The sequence below is a fragment of the Saimiri boliviensis genome, chromosome 19 (genome assembly GCF_048565385.1).
Source record: "Saimiri boliviensis isolate mSaiBol1 chromosome 19, mSaiBol1.pri, whole genome shotgun sequence".
Classification (NCBI taxonomy): Eukaryota; Metazoa; Chordata; class Mammalia; order Primates; family Cebidae; genus Saimiri; species Saimiri boliviensis.
The window spans coordinates 20,951,797-20,973,020 of NC_133467.1; the positions used below are offsets into that span (position 1 = coordinate 20,951,797).

At 40.0% G+C, this 21,224-nt stretch overlaps 1 protein-coding gene across 6 annotated transcripts in view; it reads right to left on the minus strand.

The window, feature by feature from the left end:
• Positions 1–21,224, minus strand: part of LOC104650944 (uncharacterized) — a 413,896-nt gene that overhangs the window by 329,575 nt on the left and 63,097 nt on the right. For all 6 annotated transcript variants that reach the window (XM_074389849.1, XM_074389848.1, XM_074389847.1 and 3 more), the window contains one exon: positions 1,162–1,469. The gene's annotated coding sequence lies outside the window, so the exon portion shown is untranslated. The remainder of the gene's footprint in view (positions 1–1,161; positions 1,470–21,224) is intronic.

Sequence of the window (21,224 nt, forward strand, 5' to 3'; positions counted from 1 at the left end):
TGATGGGTATACAACAGTTAAGCTTTCTGAAGCCTATTTTGACAGCTGTCAAGTAGCCAATCCTAAGAATCATTTCTTGTAAATTTTGTCCTGAATTCTTCCTTCTTTCATCACTTCCTTGTGAAAACAAAATTATATTCTGGCTATTTGTAATGATAGAGAATAACACTGAATATTTAAAATGTTACCAGATAAAAGATCCAACCTGAGTTCAGCTCTAAAACTATAAGATCTTCATTGGCTTATTTTATCTTCCCAAGACTATCATACCAACCTCACATCTTTTCTCTACGCCTGAAGATTATAGTTACTTCTCAGTCACTTTGCTTGCAAAATAACATTCCTTTAAAAATCACAGTCAGCAGGGACTTCTGAGATGATTATGTAACCTCTCTGAAGCCCATAAAAGTAACAGTAAAAGTTATTTGTTGCTACATGGGTAAAGCCAGCATCTGAATTGTCCTCTTTCAACTACAGATACCCTTCAAATGGAAAATTAAAGTCAACCTTGCCCCTCTCTGAGTACCCTCGCTCCCAAATTCAGCTTATTAGGAAGAAGCCAGTAAGGTAAGGGGAAAAGAAGGTTGCATCTCCATAATCTCCTTACATGTAGTGAATTACTATCAGGTTGGTGCAAAAGTAATTGTGGTTTTTGCCACCTTATAAAGTGCTAAGTGTGTGTGTGTGTGTGTGTGAGTGTGTGTGTGTGTGTGTGTGTGTGTGTGTGTGTGTGTGTGATGTAGAGAAATCTCCATTAGCATAAGACAGCCATTGAGAGCCATGATGGCATCAAGAAATGTTTAAGTTTGTTTATGGCTTTGCTTCCCCTTCCCATAGGATACTGTTTCTGTACTTCAGCCAGCCAGTTAAGAGTCAGCTTGTTGATCCATGCTAAATATGTGGTAATAAAGAAATGAGAAGAAAATAGTTTCCACAGTCCGAGTCAACTCTCATATTTCAAAAGAGAGACAAAGAATGCAACTGGCAATACCTAATCTGAATTCTCCCATCTTAGAGTCTCAAATAAAAGCCGATCGCTGTCACGTAAGTAATGCCCTCCTCTCAGATCACTTTGATGAGTTTGACAAGAAATGCTGTGGAACACATCTGCTGGGCATGAAATATCCACATCACACAAATAAGATTGTTTATGAAGCTCACCGTTTTGAAGGAGTAGGTGCCAAGTGGCCTATTATTTCTGGAGCCAGATGCCACTGCATAGCTGGATTCTGCCATCATGTGCCCTTTACAAGCAGAAGAGTCTCTCCTTTCCTTCTCAGCACCACCTGGCATTCTCTCATCCTTGCTTTTCTCCCCCACTTCCATCTTGTCTCTCTGTCCTCACTCTTTGTCTCCTTTTCAGCCTCCTCCACTTCTCCAAGCAGGCTTCATACTCTTCTCTCTGCCAGTGTGATGAGGCACAAAACCCAGCTGGCATATATCATTCCAAGAGGCTCCACACTGATTGCCTGGTAACAAAAATAAAACCAAATGTAAACAATACAGTCACATTCTGTTCTAGAGAAATTAGGTCATTCACTTTCCAGAAGGATATGTATTACTTCTCCCCAAAAGTCTGCAGTGACTTCACCCCACAGTGTTAGGAAGAAAGTAGAGCTGGTCTTGCCTGAAGGCAGTGGACCTCATCAGTGCAGTTTGGGGCCCTAGAGGGGATCCTGGGGGTTGTTGGAGGAGAGATGGAACCTGAATAAGGCAAAATAAATGATGTAGTATCACAGAGCTATTGGAAACTTCAGAGATCACCTGAGCCAAAAGCTTAACTTTTACAGATGAGAAGACAGAGTGCCATAGATTTTAACAGACTATTCAAGGTCACCTTACTGGTCACAAGGTACCAAGAGTTAATTGGTCCAAAACATGGTAGCCATGTTTTGTTTTGTTTTTTAATTGTATGCCTTCTGCAAAAAAGAAGGCATACTGTTAATACCCAACCAACCCTATACTATATGCCATATAACCAAATCCCACCTTTACTTTCACCCTAATAACTAGACCTTGTTTCTTACCCACTCCATATCTAGCCGTTCTATTGTATATCTGGGATACATGTGATCTTCTAATCCTCTAATTTTACCCCCTTGTTTTAGTAATTTTGGAAGTGACTTCGGTCCCTCACCTGGCTCTGACTTCATTCCTAGCACTGATTCAATCCTCCAAGTCAACACAAGATGCACCAAATAGTTCTCATTCTCCATTTTCAACTCTTTATCTCCATTCCCTCCATAGGGCATCTGGAAATCGATATAGCCCTGCTTCCCAACCCGTCTGAGCTTGTAAAAAAAATCCCCATGAGATGACACACTTGAAAGGGCTTAAGGATAACAGATAATTTGGATTCCTTCAAATTCCACTGTGTACAGCTCCTGGAGTTCATGCAGCAGCCCTAGTACAAAGTCTAACACCAACAACTTTGACCCCAGAACCAATACAGTGAAGACCCACAGATATTTGCATTGCCACATCCTCAAAAACCAAAATTCCATCCAGGCTACGACTGGCTCTAGAAGAACTTAAGTGCCTCTCGCCTGTCTTCTCTGCAGAGAATAGCTGCGGCCAGTTGTCTTCTCAATTCCACAGCTCATCATACGTCACGTTTCCGGTATCCTCACTTGCCTTCTGACACCTAAGCCCCTCGCTGGCTTAATCTCTTTGTACCTTCATGGCGATCAATGCACTTTGATTCCACTCTTTTGTGCCCTCCCTAACAATCCTTTCCACAGGACCTCTCCTCACTTTCAGTCATCCCCAGGCATATCCAAAACTGTTTTACCCAGAATAGTTGCAGATTTAAAAGACTAAATTCAGTCACCCCACTCTCTGAATACAAACTTTTACTTTTCACTCTTCAATTTCTCTTACTCAGTTATTCTCCTTATGCCAACTCTTTATTTTAACCAGATCGGCAATCCAATGACCCTCTCAACTTTCTCACAGTTAGCCCCTTTCCACTGTCACTTCTTTCCCTACCTGGAATCTACTCTAAACGTTGTAAAATACAGCACACCTTTTCTGGGCAATCTCATTCATTTCCATTGGGTAAGACAATATCAAACATTCTTTCTCCAACCAAGATTCCCCTCTGAAACTCCCAATCCCCTATGAAACTCTAGGTCTACATATCAAAGTGCTAAGCAGCTATTTCTTACTGAAGATTCCATAAACACCAAAAGCTCAGCATTTTCATAATTGAAGTAATAATTTTTCCAATAGACTTTTTCTACTGAAACAGGGTGAGGTTCTGGAATCCATTAGGAAGTGAGCTGCCTTCTTCTGCAAAATGGGAAATGCCTGTCTGTTTAAAAATCTAAAAGAAGATCCAAGTCATAAAGTATGCTTTCCAAATGCCTTCCATCTCTACTGACATCCCAACAAAACAAACTCTGATCCCTAGCGGGTTATCAGCAACAACTCTTAAGCAAGGTTGCTTTCAGGCAATAGTGATGGAATTCACCAAAATGGTCATAACTCTAATAACTACCCACCATCATCCTCACGTTGCCTGGTTAATCACATTTCAAGTCTTTCCATTGTAGATCCTGATAGGTTTATTGTACCACATGACCTAATTATCTTCCTTCACTTCATTAGTCTGGGATTTCAGTTACAGCTTGCCTATACTTTCTTTGCTCCAGGAATATTTTCTACCCAAGCCACACATTCTTTATAAGTTAGTTTTCTACTATCTGGTGACCCACCTAAGAAACTAATGTTTACAAGTTCATTAGTTACCTAATTCTGAATTGTTCATTGTGTAACTCTTTCACTAGAATATGAGCTCCATATAGAAGGTGACTATTTTTTAATTTACCATGCTTGTGTCTTCAATACCAGGAATAGTAAGTAGTACATAGTAAGTGTCCAACAAAGAAGTATTGCTGTGTACATGGAAATTTTACAATGATGGCTTTCAGGCTTATTGGCAACTGATAATTGGGGAAGAAATGAATAAAAGAATGACATTTCAGAGTGCCTGAAATATGGAAAAATGAAAGATGATAAATGCTGGCTAGGGAAAATGTTGAAGTATAAATATGTATATTAAGTAAATTAAATAAATAAATACAAATGAAAGAATTGGTGTTAACAATTAAAACAGTGGGATGAAAAGGACTACATAGTTCATAAGGGAAAAATATTAAAGAAAACGTGCACAGAAAGGGCAAGATCTAGAAGACTGTAGATAATCAAGAAATATAAAACTGCAACTTTGGGAATGTAGCTCTCCTTCATTGAATTGAATCCCATTATAATGGTAATAAGGACAACTACCATTTATTAAACTTGCTTTGTATCTTGCACTCTGATAAGTGTTTTATATACAAAGATAGCATACTTTGGGGCAACCAGGTAGAGTGATTTGGGATAAAAATCAACTAAGCTGGGCATGAATCATGAAAATTGAATGTAGAGAAATAAGATCAGGACAAAATTCTAGAAAAGATTTACCACTGAAAGTGTACAGAACTGAATTGTGTACCTATACCCTGGTACTAGGATTCTTCAATTTATAATAAGGCAATTAACTGATTCTCAGTTGAGGATGGACTGGGATGCTGACTGTGACTCACTAATCAACGTTTATAACACTCCACTCTGTAAAAGGTAGTAGGAAACAGAAATGCATAAAATAAGTCTGCTCCAGAAGCAGAGACCTGAAGGAAACTAGATGATTAAAGGTCAGAACAATGATGCCTATATAGTAGTACAAAAAAGAGGTGATGCCCTGACCATAGCGTAATAATCATGACATTTAGAAAGGATTTTACATGAGCGATATCATACATGACCTTTTTTGGGTGGAGGGGAAAGAAAGGGAGGGCACCTTTGTTTCAGCATTAAAGACAAATTCTGAGCACATGTTCTTGTCTGAGAAACTGAAGTCTGTCATGGGCTTCCACAACCTCTTACCCTACATCTACCACTGCAGCCTCTCCTTTTATTTTCTCCAGTCTCCAGAAAAGGGAAGAAACTTCTCTTGATCTTAAGTTTCTCCCTTCTCCTTGTAGACCTTTTTTACTATTGATTATTGTTTGTTGAACTCCTCTTGCTACTATTCCTCAATCTCTCTACTATCTATAAACCTAGTCATATCCTTTCCATTAAAAAATAATTATATAACCTTATACAACCATCCACCCAAGATTCTGCCCTATCTTCTTCCTATTCTTTGAGATCAAGCTTATAGAAGGAGCAGATTATGCCCACTGCTTTAATTCTGTCCCTTCCTATTCACCCTTAAGGCCCAACCACTTTATGGAAACCACTCAGACAAGGCCCCTAATTGTCAAATGCAAAGGAATCCTCTCAATGTTTACCTAACTGTTTATGTGATAACATTGTTTCACAAGAGCGATCCTGGAGATCCAGTTCTTTGTACTACTATTAATAGCTGTTATGTAGGGGGGAAAGGGAGAGATATGTGCCCAAATCACGAGCTTTGGAAACTTTAATTTGGAAATTAAAATGTATGTGTTTCTGTACAGCAAGATTTCTCAGATACATTATTATGCCAATGTTTTAGAAAATTCTACAAGGGAAGTATGTAAATTTCAGCATTTACCTCACTAAATTGACCACTTTTTCCAAAGAGTAAATCATGGAAAGTTTATTCCTTGAAAGAGTCTGAGAAATACTTTATCCCTTGACATAGGTGATCATTCCATTCAATATCTTTTCCCCTTTGCTTCTGATTCCTCACTTCTTCCTTCCTTCCTTCCTGCCTCCTAACACTTCTCAACTAAACTTTGCTTTCCTCACTCAACCTTTAAACATTAGTGTTTTCCTTGCTTCTGTACTAGGCTTCTTCCTATGCATGTTCTTTTTGAATAATCTCATCTGCTATCTAGATTTTACTACTCCCCATAAATTGATGAGCCCCAAATCTACGTGTTTGACCAAGATTTCTTCATTCCATTCCAGGCCATATATCTACAGGTCTTCTTGATTTTTCCATCTGAATATATTTCCAGTATTTCTCACTCAGCATGTCTAAAGCTTTTCTCCCAAATCCCGATTTTTTTCTTGTGCTGCCTATCATGTTTAAGGATACCACTAGCCTTTCAATCTTCTAAACTACAAACCTGGGAAACAGCCAAGATTTTTTCTCTGCCTTGCTTTCACATGTTATCAGTAGCCAAATCATACAATTCACTAGTCAAGTATATTCATTTATTGAGCAAAAGCTTATTGAGTACTAACTCTATACCAGCTATCAATCTAAGTGTTTTAGATATAGTATCAGACAAGATAGATGGTCTTCTCCACCATGGCATTTACGTTTTAGCAGGGAAAATATAAGCAATATATATGAGTCTTGGACTGAATGGTGACCCCCTCACCACCAAATTCATATGTCAAAGTCCTAATCCCCAATATCTCAAAAGGTGGATATATTTGGAGACAGGTTTGATAGATGTAACCAAGTTAAAATGAGGCTACCAGCAGGTCTCTGATCCAATATCTCTGATGTCCCTATAAGAAGAGAAAACTGGAACTCAGGTACAGAAGGAAGACAGTGTGAAGACACAGGGAGAAGACAACCATCGACAAGTCAAGGAGAGAGGCCTTAGAAGAAACCAATCCTGCCAACATCTTGATCTCAGACTTCTGGAATCCAGAAGAGCTAGAAAACAAAGTCCCGTTGTTTAAGCCACTATTTTTGTTGTATTTTATGGCAACCTCAGCAAACTAATACAACATGTAAACAAACAAACAAAAAAGTTAATGATGGTGAAAAACCACAACTAAAAAAAAATTAGGGACATGCAATAGCAAAGTCAAATGCCCGAAGACAGAGACCAGCTTGGCATGTTCTAAGGAAGAAAGGCCTTTGTGAAGAAGGAAGAGAAAAAGAAGAGAAAGGTGACAGAAGATGAGGTTCAGAATGAGGCAGGACAGATTCCAAAAGGCTTTATAGCCCAAAATAAGGAGCCTGATTCTATAACAGAGTTCCTCAACCTCAGCACTATTGACATTTCAGATTGAAAGATGTCGTGGTGTTGGAGGCTATACTATGCACTGCAGGAGGGTGTTTGGTGGCGTTCCTGGCCTTTACCCACTGGACACCTGTAGGAGACCTTGCTCCTTCCCCAAACTCCATGGTGACAAACAAAAATGTTTCTAGACATGGCTAAATGTTACCTCAAGATAAAACTGCCTTTGTTTTGGAAATCGCTGCTCCATGTGAAGTGGAAAGGTACTGAAAGCTTTTAAACGGGGGATAAATATATCGGACTTAGGTTTGCTGAATGCTACTATAACAAGAATAGGTTGGAAGAAATGAGGGTAGAAGCAGAGAGAATAGGTCATTTGAACTAGGGACTAGGTTCGTTGCAGAAACCAAAGAATAAATAGGACAGAATGAAGAAATATGGAAGGTAGACCCTGCAAAATTGCTGATAGATTATTTATAGGGGCAATGAAAAAGAAGGAAGGTTTGAGGGGAGGGCAGACAGGCTGGGAAATCAACAGCTTCATTTTACACACGGTAAGTTTAAAATGACTGTCAATGAACAGATGGATACATTAATTTGAAATTCTAAGGAGAGATCAGAACTGGAGATAAAAATTTGGGAATCAGCCTGTAGATTGTAGTAAGCCACAAGCCTAGGTGAGAAACATCTCAGGTACTCCATAAATATATATATTTACTATGTACCCACAAAAATTAAAATTAAAAAAGACTAGATGAGATTATCTAGGGATAGCATAAGGACAGTGAAAAGAAGAGGCTGTTTTTCTTTACCTCTTTCTTCTTTAATTAATTACAATATATATCTTTTGACCATCTTTGATTTGAGGTTTTCATCATTTTTGTATCATTTTGAAGATGATTTTAATATTAAGAATATTAACTGTCTAGCTAATATGGTAATCAAATCTAGTCATCTTTTCCTGTATGGATTCTGAATTTAGTACCATACTCCAAAAATGTCCTACTTGTGACTCTAAGATTATAGGAGTATTTATAATGCTGGAATCAAGATGAGTCTAATCACAGTCCCCAACTCCTCTCTGGGTTGTAACTAACTATTGGGTAAATCTACGGTGAGCTAAAAGAAGAGTAAATATACATTAATGAAAACTCAGTAATTCCTGTAGTACAGAGTTCCCAGCTAAAACACTCAGCTTATAGCTGAGGCCAAAACAGGGCTTTCCTAAATCCAGAGCTGGGTAGCATATGGCCTACCAAGAAGATGACATGGGTTTTTACCCAACTAGCTGCCCCACAGGCTTATCAGCAGCTGTACACAGAGGCCAAGAAAGCCCAGGAGAGTAAGCACCTCCAGATCCGCTCCAGCCTGACCCAGCTGCAACTCTTGTACAAAAAGAAGAAGAGCAGAGAGTATACTGTTCTTACCTCTGCATGCTGTGGTCAGTGCAGGAGAGAAAGTGTGAAGTCTGTTCCTGCTTTTAAAGCAAATCATACCTTCTAGGACACTGGACTCGGCCTAGAAGATAACAGACTCTTACCCATCAGGTTAACTACTCCTCCTCCCTTAGAGAATACCATGCTAGTGATAGAAAGAAACACAGAAATCCCCTCTCAGGAACTTCCCAGAAAGGATGGAAGGATACGTGGAACTTCCTTTTCATATGGGCTCAGAGAAATACGGGTGGGGAAGAAAAGAGTCTTCCCGCTAGAATGCACCTAAATTTTTTGTTATTAATTTTAGAAAACATTATGCTTTCAGGCTTTCTGCCAATAAATAACATGCAAATATCTTCACCCCTATTCCTTAGCAAAGCTGATGCTGAATGACGGAATGGGAAGAGGTTTTGAGCCATCTTGTGGTGGCCATTTCTGTGAATTAAGTGAAACAGGCTATTTACAAAGACTCTGCTACACATGGCACAGGGCTTCATAATCTGCTTGAAACATAGGTGACCTGGGCCTCTTCTGTTCATCAGCAGCCAGAATAGCAGCAGCAGCAGCAGCAGCAGCAGCAGCAGCAGCAGCAATAAACATTCATGGACTGTCTACTGGTCATGGGGAACTGGATGAGGTCCTCAGGGAAGAAAGATATAAAGTTCTATCCCTGTCTTCAACATCTGGTCAGGGGAACTATCCTTGCCTACAAAATTTTCTTTTCTAGGGAGTAGAATTTTTATACCAGAGAACCTACCAGACTTGACTGCCATATGAAAAGGTTTAAGGCATTTTTCTGAGTAATGATCTGGTACACAGATATACCTACAACCAATAAGATAGGCAGACTTCTAAGGATACATCTGTGTCTCACCAAGATTTCCACACTCTGGCTATTCAATCAAGCATTAGTCTAGGTACTGCTGTGAAGAGATGGTATTAGGGTTACTAATCAGCTGTCCTCAAAATAGGGGGTTATCTTGGACTATCTGCGTGAGTCCAGTGTAAACACATAAAACCCTTAGAGGCAGAAACCGAGACAGAAGACAGAGAGATGTGGCAGAGGAGGTAGGCAGAGGAGCAGTGAGGAAGAAGGGAAGGTCATGGAGAGAAAAAGAATGAAAAGAACTACAACTACTGTCGCTAGGGATATGCATCAGAGAATGCAAGTGCGCTCCAGAAACTAGCACAACTCTGGACCAACAGCTAACAAGGAAACAAATCACTCAGTCCTACAATGGCATGGAATTGAATGTGGCCAAAATTTTGAGCAAGCCTAGAAGCCAGCTCATCCCTAGAGGCTGACATCTTCATTTCAATCTTGTGAGACTCAAAGCAGTCTCAGGTGCTCTGCCTGAACCTCTAAGCTACAGAACAGTCAGATAATAAATGTATGATGTTTTCAGTTGCTAAATTTCAGAATACAGCAATGATAGAAAACTAATACAGCCCAAGAAAGTTATATCATGATGCTAACGCAAGCCTTTGTCACAATGTTATTTGAGGAGCACTAAGTTAACACTCTTGACTTTCCATGAATATAGTTGTTTATCTCTAGACTCAGTGCTTGGGAAGGATATATTTCCAAAGAATTTAAATTAAGCAAGGTCTCACCAGCAAGCTAATCTGTACCTTTTAAAAATAACCAGATAGGCTGAGTGCAGTGGCTCTCACCTGTAATGCCAGCATGGGGACTGAAGCAGGAGAAACACTTAAGCTCAGGAGTTCAGCACCAACCTGAGCAACATGGTGAGACCTCCTCTCTAGCAAAAATTTTAAAAATTAGCTAGGTGTGGTGGCACATGCCTATGTCCTAGCTACTAGGGAGTCTGAGGCAGGAGCATTACTTGAGCCCAGGAGATCAGGGCTACAGTGAACCATGATTGTGCTACTCCTCTTCAGCCGGGGTGACACAGCAAGACTATGTCTCAATAAGTAAATAAATAAATAAATAAATAAATAAATAAATAAATAAATAAATAAATAAAAACGAAAGGTGACTTTCAAGACATAAAGTAAGAAGAGCATCCTTTGAGGGTTGTGATAGATGGCTTACTATTCTTCCAAATATTCCAGTTCCCCTTTCTGTGATGTCCTTCCCTATAGGAGGATTATGTATTATCCTCCATGACATTAGCTTTAGCCATGTGATTTGCTTTGGCTTGTTACATGCAAGCAGAAGTGATGTTTTTTCACTTACAAACAGAAGCTTTAAGAGACAGCATGTGATCACTAGGTTCTATTTCCCTCTCCCATAAGCCCAGCAACAACCCAGTTAAAGGCCATGCCATCATCCTGGGTCCCACAGTGAACATGGCATGGACCAGAGCCTCAGTAGGTCAGTGATGGACATGTAACTTGAGCAGGAAATAAATCTGTATATCCCACTTGGATTTGGGGGTCATTAGTTACCACAGTATAACTTTGCCAAGCTGACTGATGTAGGTTCTATAACTTGCCAACCTCTTTAATGAATGGGAGTCATTAAACAAGGCCCCCTAAAGCAAACTATTTCTGTTCAAGTTGGAAGGCTCCTCTTGGTTATGCAGAAAAGTTGAGTGATATTGAGGGAGGGCTAAATGCCTTGAGTAATACGGACATTGGTTAAAGAAGAATAGGCTCTGTCACAATAACGGGTAGATTCCAAATCTCAGAAACTCACAAAATAAAAATTTCTCATGCAGATGAGCTCCAATGTAGGTTAACCACTCTCCTGGATGGCTCTCCTCTAACTAGTGATTTAAGACTCATGCTGTTCCCAACTTGTGATGTGAATTTTGGAATCCTTTATTTCCAAACATGTGAAGAGCTCATGGAAGATCTCACAGGAAAGGGTTTATAGCAAGGCCTGGGAAAGGTAGGGCATGTGGGCCTATAGTCAGTCTCTAGGCAGAATTCATCACAGATTCGACCTAGATGCAAGGAGGACTGGAAAATGGAATCTTCCTGGGTGACCAGGAAGAAAATAAAATGGTTTCATGAACAGTTACCTGTTATCTGCTATAGTAAGGTAGTATTTTTATAGGAAAAACATATAAAAGATGTTGAATTTTGAGAAGCTCTAAAAAGACTGTGTTGCCACTTGCATCACAATGGTTTACAGGGAAGAACAGTGAATGTTGGCTCTTTGACCAGACCTCAGTATTGATGCGCTTGTGCCTCTGGATGTGTCTGCATATGTTAACCAAAAGAGTGTTCTGCTAAAGCCATATCCGTAGAGACTGAGTGTAGCCACTACAGAAATGGAGGTGTTTGGACGGCCAAGGGATGCTGCTTCAGTGGACAAGCACCACTAAAGGGGCGTAACTGACTTGTCTTCAGCAGCAACCCCAAGTAGTGATGGGTCACATACTATTCAAAGCCCAGTTCTCCCTATATCTAGCATTACAAAAGGGATGATCTCTCTTGGTGTCAAATAAACCCTGGAAAGAATTCATAGGGGAATTTAAGCAGGGAAGCTTCAAAAGCTTCTTTTCACTTACAAGCAGAAACTTTAAGAGATACAATGTGATCACTAGGCCCTACTTCCTTCTCCAATGAGCCCAGTAGCACTCCAGTTAGAGGCCACGCTGTCATCCTGGGTCCCACAATGAAGGTGACATTGACTACAGCCTCAGCTGGTCAGTGATGAACATGTATCTTCAGCAAGAAATAGTATCCCACTTGGATTTGGGAGTCATTAGTTACCACAGCATTTTCAAAAGAAAATGTGTTGCAATTCAGGAAAACAATTTTTAAACAAAAAGATGTCTCATATTTACATAATATTTTGTTGAGTAATTCATTCTGGTTTACCGAAAAGCGATATAGTATAAAGATAATAGAGGAGAGGAAGAAAAGCATCAGAATGAAAGAAATCTAATGTAGAGAAGTAAGCAATTCACCTTGATTAATTTTATTTTCTTTTTAATCAGTAACTCCCAACATGGCAACAATGCAAGCCATATAGGTCAGCTGGTCAGAACAGTACCCGCTGAGAGATGGAAAGTTTTGTGTGAGATGACTCCACTTTAGAAATTCAGGGTGTACAGAACACAGCAGCATATTTGCTCTGTGCAGTATTAAGAAATGGGTAGGAGCAAGAGGATACCCTTCCAGTACATAATTAAAGCACTTGTGTGAGTGTGGGCGTTAGATCAAACTTCTCACATAAACAGGATCTACATGTGAGAACACTTTCAAAGGTTGAATGTGGAGCTTTGCTAGAAACAGAGCAGCAGGGGGGCAGCCAGCCAACCAGTTACATGGGACTGAAACTGACATTCTGAAGCCCACTAGGCTCCTCACAACCCTCCCTATTGGCTCAACCCACTCAAATACAAACCCAAGTGAGGTGCTTCTCACCTGTGGGTTGCCCCTACGCAAACCCCAACTGAGCATTTGATCTAATCTGAAGAGACCTTTTATACAGAGAACAGACTTGGTCAAACACACCTCCCTCATGGGAAAATGGCATCTCTGCCCAAGAGCATGATTTTCCCTTGGGAACTACCAAATTATTTGTTCTCACTGAAGAGGTGGAATGACAGACTTGTTAAGGAAGCTAAGCTCCTCCATCTGTTCTCATAAAGTCAACTCCCTGACTCAAGGGGTCTATGATTACTGCAATTAGGTAGCTGCAACCCCAGCCCCCTCGCCCATGCTGGGTAGCAACTACAGTATCTTTGGCTGCCCCAGCCTCCGAACTATGCTTTGTTGAATGGATGCTGTTCAGTCTCACTGTGGGTTCTATCCCTATAGCTGGTGCTCTTCTGAATAAAACAATGGCCACTTGGCTATGGAGCCCTACTCCCACCAAAAATGAGAGACCAGCCCACAGTAGTTGCAAGCCTCACCAAGATGATGCCTACCTCCTCTGCCCTAGCTCTGAGTCCATACACAAAGAAGGTTTAGTGTTTTATCTCACAGTGTTCTTTATCAAAGAATCCGGGACATAGTCACAAAGATTAGGCCACAATGCTTAAAGTAACACCATACCAGGATAAACTCAAAACTGATCCCCCTGATTACAAGCCAGCATCCCAGCTACCACAGCATTTTTTTCCACTGGCACACCCTGCCCATCTCCCGAGACGTCTCTCTTCCTATCCTGCAAGTCATGGTTCTCTATCTAAATAACTCTTTATTTGGTATCATCAATTCCAGGATGTCTCTCTCCAGTTAGCCTAGGAGATCCTAATGCAAACAGTTCCTCTGGTCTGCACTCATATAGCAGGTTTCCTGAGGTGGGCATGCAAATTAAACTCCTGGGCACCTCTAGGCAAAGTCTTCCTTTACATTGTATCAGCCTCGAGGATGAAGAGATGAAGAAGATGCTACCCAGGTCTTCAAGGAGCTGTAAGTTTGGTAAGCATACAAGCCCATAAGCAGGAAACTTCTTGAGCAAGCACAGTATTACTGATGACATAGATCATAGCACAGAGTAAGGACAGTTCCTGGTAAACCATAATTGTTGGAAAGAACCAAGGAATTCCCCAGCTAGGATTAGGGGCAACACCTTCTGAAGCCTCACAGTGGATTCTGTGGGAGAGAGATGAATTGAACTTGTAGGAAAGGGGAAAACAGATTTATTCATTTGGTTATTTGGTTTTCCCTTCTGACAAGTTGCCAGAATCATTACTTTCATCAATAATTTGCTGTCCTATTGCAACTGTGCTTTCTGAATAGCTCCCTATAGAGTGACAGATCTAACTGACAAGGCATAATCTTCACGAAAACAAAAAAGCAAGCTGAACCAATTACATCATGTCAGCGTGCAAACACAGAACCTAGAACAATAAACTATAATGGGTGAAAGCAACAATTATATATTATGTTAATATTATAGAAATACAGTCAAAGTAGTTTAGTCCCCACAATGCCAACAGGTACTTTATTACAAAAATAAAACACCTAGGTTCTTCAGAAGTTTCCCAAAGTCAACTACAGAAACAAGAACAGAGCCCCACTTTTACTAACACACACAAAAAACCTAGGGAATACTAAACGGTGAACTTGATCTCAAAACTGTTTAGGTCTCTTTCTTTATTCCTCCCGCTTTCTGAGGATATAGGAGAGCTTATGGCAATAGCCACGTTTGGGAGGATGTGGCTATGTATGGACTTGAGGAACCCTACCTGTCTTTTCTGAAGACATCTGAAGATGCCAGCATTTTCCTGAACTGGGAGAATGAGAAGCAAGAGGAATTACAAATGTAGCTAGGAGGAGAAAGAGTGATATTGAACAAGGCTGGCAATAAATCAGATTTCTCAGGCTTATGACATACCTCAACAATATTGATCCTTGGAATTCAGTGACAAGTCACCCTATTGTCCTACTTAGAGCTTACACACTGCTGCTAAGTGATTCTCCCCAGCCAGTCTGGAGTCTCTGTTAGACCATATCTCAGGCTCTCCAATAACTGCTTCTCTACTCCCTAACCACAAGTTTCTTCCATTTAATACAGAACGCCCTACCTTCCACTATAAGATAAAGGTCAGAGTCAAAACCAAAGAGTTTCACAAAAACAATAACCACCTTGTTCCCCACAACCTCTCTCTGCCTTATCACCTCCCCAAAGGGGGGGAAAAAAACACACAAGAAGGGATCGTTGTTTGAATGGAAATTGGTTAAACCTTTCTTTTTCAGTTTCCACACTACTTTTTTCTCTTGGTTTCTAGTGACCTTTCAGTTACAGAATAATTAAATGAAGAAGCTGGCATAATTGAAACGAACCTAATTTAAAAGTGATGCAACAATTTTGCCATCTCTTATTTATGGGGCATCTGGGACTGAAATTTCGGAGATTCCCTGCCCCTTACCAGCATGGCCATACCTTTCCAGAGATGCTGATGTTTTTTAAGTGATGAAGGAACTATGACTCACAGCCCAGAAATATATCATAAGAATTTCATTTTATGTCTAGAAACCTAGTCAAGAATGTTCAGGAAATATGTTCAGCTACAGAGAGAGTTATCTATAACAGAAATACATTGGAGATGCATGGGAAGGCTCTCAAATGATCAATATGTACACGGTGAGATTTCACTGCCTAGATCCCTAAACACTCCAGCCTTCTGAAGCATGTTCTATAACTACCCAAATAAAATGGCCCAAGTCCAGTTCTCAAACCACCAGGTTCCAAACTGAGGGAATTCTTTAGTCATAGGACAGAAAAACAGAGCACTGCCGATTGCCCCTCCGTCAATTCATGCTGCAGCCTGGCTCTCCACGACTACCTGGCTCTCACTCCCCTTCTAACACCGCCTTTCCCACCCTGAATGCCAATCTTCTTTTTATTCCCTAACACAGTCTGTTTTGTGTAATTAAATCTTCATGGCAGTTTAGGAAGAAGTATAGTGGAGCTGAGAAGTTTATAGAGATATTAATTATTGCTATCCTAATGGTCTTTGACCGCCTCCACCGCAGATAATGCCTTACATGCCAACAGTTTTCTCAGGCCTCATGTTTGATGCCCCGTGCATGTATGTCCTCCTATTTTTCTTTTCTGAACCTGTGAGAAAGACTGCTTATGTATTAGTCTCCATACTTTACCATGCAGAGTAATTCATCTCTCCCTTTGTCTTCCCCTCTCTCACCAGGTCACACTCATCAAAAACACCAATAAAGATGATTTTTCTCAGCAAAATACTCTTTACCTGAGACAGATTTATATTATACCCGTGGAAGGTAGAAATAGCTATAGTTGGTTTTTAAGTAACATACTTTTTATTTTCACTACAAACACACACACACACACACACACACACACACACACACGCACCAAAATGGTCTGGAAGAACATGTACTTAATTATTAAGTTATCCCCAATGGTAGTAAAGTTGGGAGATTTGCATGTGTGCGTGTGTGCGTGTGTGTGCGTGTGTGCGTGTGTGTGCGTGTGCATGTGTGGGGGTGCATGCGTGTGGGTGTGTGCGCGTGTGTGCGTGCGTGTGTGTGTGTGTGATAAGATTGTTTTTAGTGCTCAAGTCCCACTTCTCAATAAAAAAATTGTAAAATGTAAAAACACTGTTAGTGGAGACAGAAATTTGGGGATCATTCTTGATGTCTCTCCTTCCTCACATCCTATCCATTTACAAGTTCTACCTTCAGGATACCCTATGCCCACCCACTTCTCTCTTTCTTTCCTATCACCACCCCCATTCATGAGCCACCACTTGTAACTTGAGTACCACAATAGCCTCCTAACGTGTCTCCATGCTTCTGCTTTGACAATTCATCCTTCATACAGCAGCGGTGCTAGAATGGCATTATGAATACTTCCCTGCTTAATATCCTTTGAAGGCTTCAAAAGGACTTAAGCCCTGCAGGACCTGGCCCTGGCTTTCCTCTCCAGCCTCCCTCTTATTCACAGAGCTCTCAGTACGCCAGGGTGAAGCATGCCAAATGCACCCTTGCCCCAGGTGCTCAGCCCCTGCTTATCCCTTGCCATGGGGCTGGTTTCTTCAGATTTTACGTCAATGGCACAACCACAGAAGGCTTTCTCTAAGCATACTACCTATCATAGATCACAGCATCTTTCCCCAGCGGGGTGCTGGCAACAGCACGACTGCTTGATTACTCATTTATCTGTGCCTCAAATGGAAAGTAAGTTCCACATGACAGAGACCACATCTGTTTGTCCTCTGTTGCATCCCCTACAAATTAATACAATATGTGGCTAATAGAATGTGTGAATGAATAAATGAAGGAATGGGGTACCTTCTCTTCAGAAGGTGTTGTGCTGGGAACTTTATGCATAGATATAAAAATGTGATTTGTGCCTTCTAAGATCTTACCTTCAAAAGAAAAGAATAAGACATGAATAAATAATGACAATATCTTACAAAAATTCAGGAGAGGAGGATGTGCTGAAGTAACCAAGGGCTTTGTAGATGAGTGTGTATTTGAGATGCACCCTGATGGATTAAAAATCAAAATTGCAACAGTTCAGGTAGAATAAGAGGAGAGATGAACATACAAAGTCCAAAGGACACCTGGGGGTGAAGGAGGGTGATGTATTAAGCAATTTTGCTGGACGAGTTCTACATAGTGTTAGTTAAATAGGGTAAGACGTGTTGGGACTAAATTTTCAAAGACTGTGAAAATCAGAATAAGAAGTAGAAACATTTGGTTTTTAAAGAAAATATTAACATGATCACAGTAAATTTGAGCCAGGGAAATTCTGTTGTGCCCTAGAAGAGCAACTGGAAGGTGTATTAATTTTCTAGGGGTGCCCTAACAAAATACTACGGACTGGGTAACTTAAATAGTAGGAATTTCTTTTCTCCCAGTCTTGAGACTGAAAGTCCAAGACCAAGATATCAGTAGGTTTGGTTTCTTCTGAGGGCTCCATCCTTGGCTTGCAGATGCCAGCCCTCCTGCTATGTGCTTACATGGTCGTCTCTGTGCATACCTGGGTCTGGCATCTCGCTGTGTGTCCACATCTCCTATTCTTACTAGAACACCAGTCACAATAGAGTAGGGCTCACCTTCATAGCCTCATGTAACTTAACTGCCCTATCTCTAAATACAAGCTTATTCTGAGGTACTGAGGCTTAGGCCTTCAACATACTAATTTTGAGAGGAAGCAATTCAGTGTCTCGCAGAAGAGGAGAGAGGAGAGAAGATGATTTTTGAAGTTGAATGTCAAGATCTCCCATCTTCCCTTCCTGAGTAACATGAGATCCCCTCCTTGGCCTTGTGAGTCATAAAGAAATGCTGGAGGAGTCTTTGATGTATTCAAGTAGAAAATAAACCTTGTAATTTTGATGTAAAAAAATTGAGTATGATGGTTTCTGTTTAGCATATATTCTCTTTCTTCCTTCCTATAATACAATGAAATTCTTATAAAAGTCAAAGTCAGGTTTTTACATTCTGAATCTTTAATCTGTAAATACCATGGGGAAAAAGCTTCTCATGGCTTTAGTATCAGGAATGAATATTTTCTTCTGTACCACTGGTCATTACCTAATGAATCCTAGAAATTTTGTGAACAACTATATTCACTTTTGTTTAATCAGTTCCTAAACAGGACCATCTCCAATAAGTGTAGTGAATTCTAGGATGAATTTTGTGCCCTAGCTTCATCCGTGAATCCACCTAATGTCCCACATGTTTATTTTCCTAATGTCTTATTTTTCCTATTTATTTACTTTTCTTTTTAGCTTTGTACGCTCTCATAAATCCTCTTTATAACAAAATAGAATGTTTTTAAGTATTGACTTAATAATTACATGGTTTAAGTCCTGCATATCACAGTTGTCACTAGTCATATGTTCATGACAAAAAAAAAAAAAAACCGGAAAGTAAATTACAGAGAGAAAGTGGGAAGGGAGGAAAGGAGCTCTCCTGTTCCAGGAGCCTGTGCCTGATGGTCAGGTTCTCCTGTAATCCTTAGAGCAACTTCTTTCAAGAATCCTCCAAAGATCACCAGCCTCCTCCTCCCGACTCTATTCACAGACTGAATCATCCTCTCTCTTTGTTGTCCCTCACTATCAACCCCATCTTCATCTCCCTCAACTCCGTTAGCCAAGATATGCTACCCATGTGATTGATATTCCAGTGAAAACCATGAAGCCATCAGCTCACATTCTGATCGCACCTTACCTTTAGACACACACTGTCTAATGTTGAAATCTATTTTGTGTGTACATATCATGTCTTCCTGAGTAGATCATCAATTTGAAGGGAAAATTTATATCTTTTGATTCTCTGTTTGTCACAATACTAGGGACACAGTGGTTCATCTTTGCTTACGTCACTGAATTCCTTAATTCAGAGCCCCTACAAAGAGTAGAAAAGTTAGAAATAACAAAAATACCAAAAGCTAAAAAGAAGGTGCAGATCCAAGAAATACCCTCAATTGTGTCGTGTGGGAGCTTCATCTTGAGACCAGAAAAGACCACACAGGGACTGACCACGGGACATTTAAAAGAGAGGAAGACAACAGGAGGAGGAAGGAATGCTCACAATGTTCTTTAGAGAAATATTCAGACTCAAGGAAAATTGTTAGTCTAACAAACAAAAGGGTGTAGGCTATAAAGGTAGAGAGAACATCGTGGAAAAGAAAGGTGGATGAAAAGAAAACCTGCATTTGCTGAGCACCGGTGCCAGCCAAAGTGTTGAATGCTTCATATGACAGTCTTCTCAGTAAAACTGTGAGCTAGGCACACAAAGAAACAGGCTGCTGGAGGCTAACGACTTCCCTAAAGTCATACCCGTCTTAAGCCACAACGCTGAGTGCTGAGGCCCAATCTCTCTGGCACTCAAACCCAAGCCCGTGATTCAGTACTGCACGTTGGGCATCAAATGTGGGGTTTTGGTGATATAAATGGTAGGAGATACATCAAGAGAGAATGATCTTAGAAGAATGAAATGAAGTGCAAGGTAGAAGTTTCGGAAGGAAAGATCACGAGCACCAGACCTAAACAAGGGCATACACGCCCCACCAGGATGGGGCTGTCTCTTAAATGGAGACAAATTAACCAAACACTCATGATGTCCACTTTATTCCACAAAATTTGACAATTCACATAACCTCTGTCTGGCTCCTGTGATCATTCTCTTTAAGTTCTCATAGTTATGAGAATTTAACTTTTAAGTTTTCCTTTTCCTCTTTCCCAACATTATAACTGAGCATTCCCATGAAATCAAGAATACTGCTTATGTGCATGACAACATATCTCATTTTTAAAGTATGATCCCTTTAGAAAATGAAAAGATAAGCCACAGACAGGAAGAAAGTATTTGCAAAACAAATATCTGATAGAGGAATTGTATCCAAAATATACCAAAAACTCTTAATATATCAAGTTAAAAAAACAAACAACCCAATGTAAAAACGGGGAAAAGATATAAACTTATATGTAAACCAAAGATGGTATATAGATGGGAGATAAATACATAAAAACATCTTCAACATCATATGTCATTAGGGAATTGCAGATTAAAAGAAGATACCACCAACTGGAATGGCAAAAATCCAAAACCAAAACACAGACAACACTAAGTTCTGGTGAGGGTGTGGAGCAACAGGAACTCTACTTTATGGCCTGTGGGAAGGAAAAATTATACAGCTGCTTTGGAAGGATTTGAAAATTTCCTACAAAGCAAAACATAGTCTTACCATACAATTGCAATGCAGCAATTGCACTCTTTGGTGGCTGTGTTTTACATCTGAAACAAATTTTGAAGCTATTTGTCATTAGAAAATGCTGCTTACAATGAATATGTCTTCTTTTTCCTATCTAGTGACTCTACTAATAACAACTTTTGTCTCAAATTTAATTTCAGGTTTTCAAAGAACAAAATGACATTTTGTTTCATAATTGTGAGAATAAAGGGATGAATCTCTCTGAAGGGGTTAAAAGAGAAAGAGAAATTCCTCTTTTGAAAATCCTCATCTTCTTTCATCCTTATCCAACAAATCTTTTATTCAGGTTCAGGAATTGATTATCTTTGTTGTACCAATACCTAAAGAGAAATGAGAAAGTAACTAGAGATTACATACTTTCAACTAGAAATGCAGTAAGTTTGAGATGAATTCCATCTCACACTCCCACAAGACACATAAAAAATATAATAATAAAATAACTGTAAAGTCCATGCTGGAGTATGATCATCTGCTTGTTATGACTTTATGTGGTTTCATAAAAGGGGAGGGATAGTCATTGTGTCACCATGTTTGCAAAAACGGGAAAGAAAGAAGAGGAAGCAATAGAACTCCTGGAAAGCTACAGACCCAGTGCAGAGTGAAACCCAGTGGGGCACTGGGACGTTGGGGAAATTCCTCCAAGTCTGGAAAGCAAAAAACTGAGACATCGGATTTCAAGTTGAGAGTGTATTCAAATTAGAA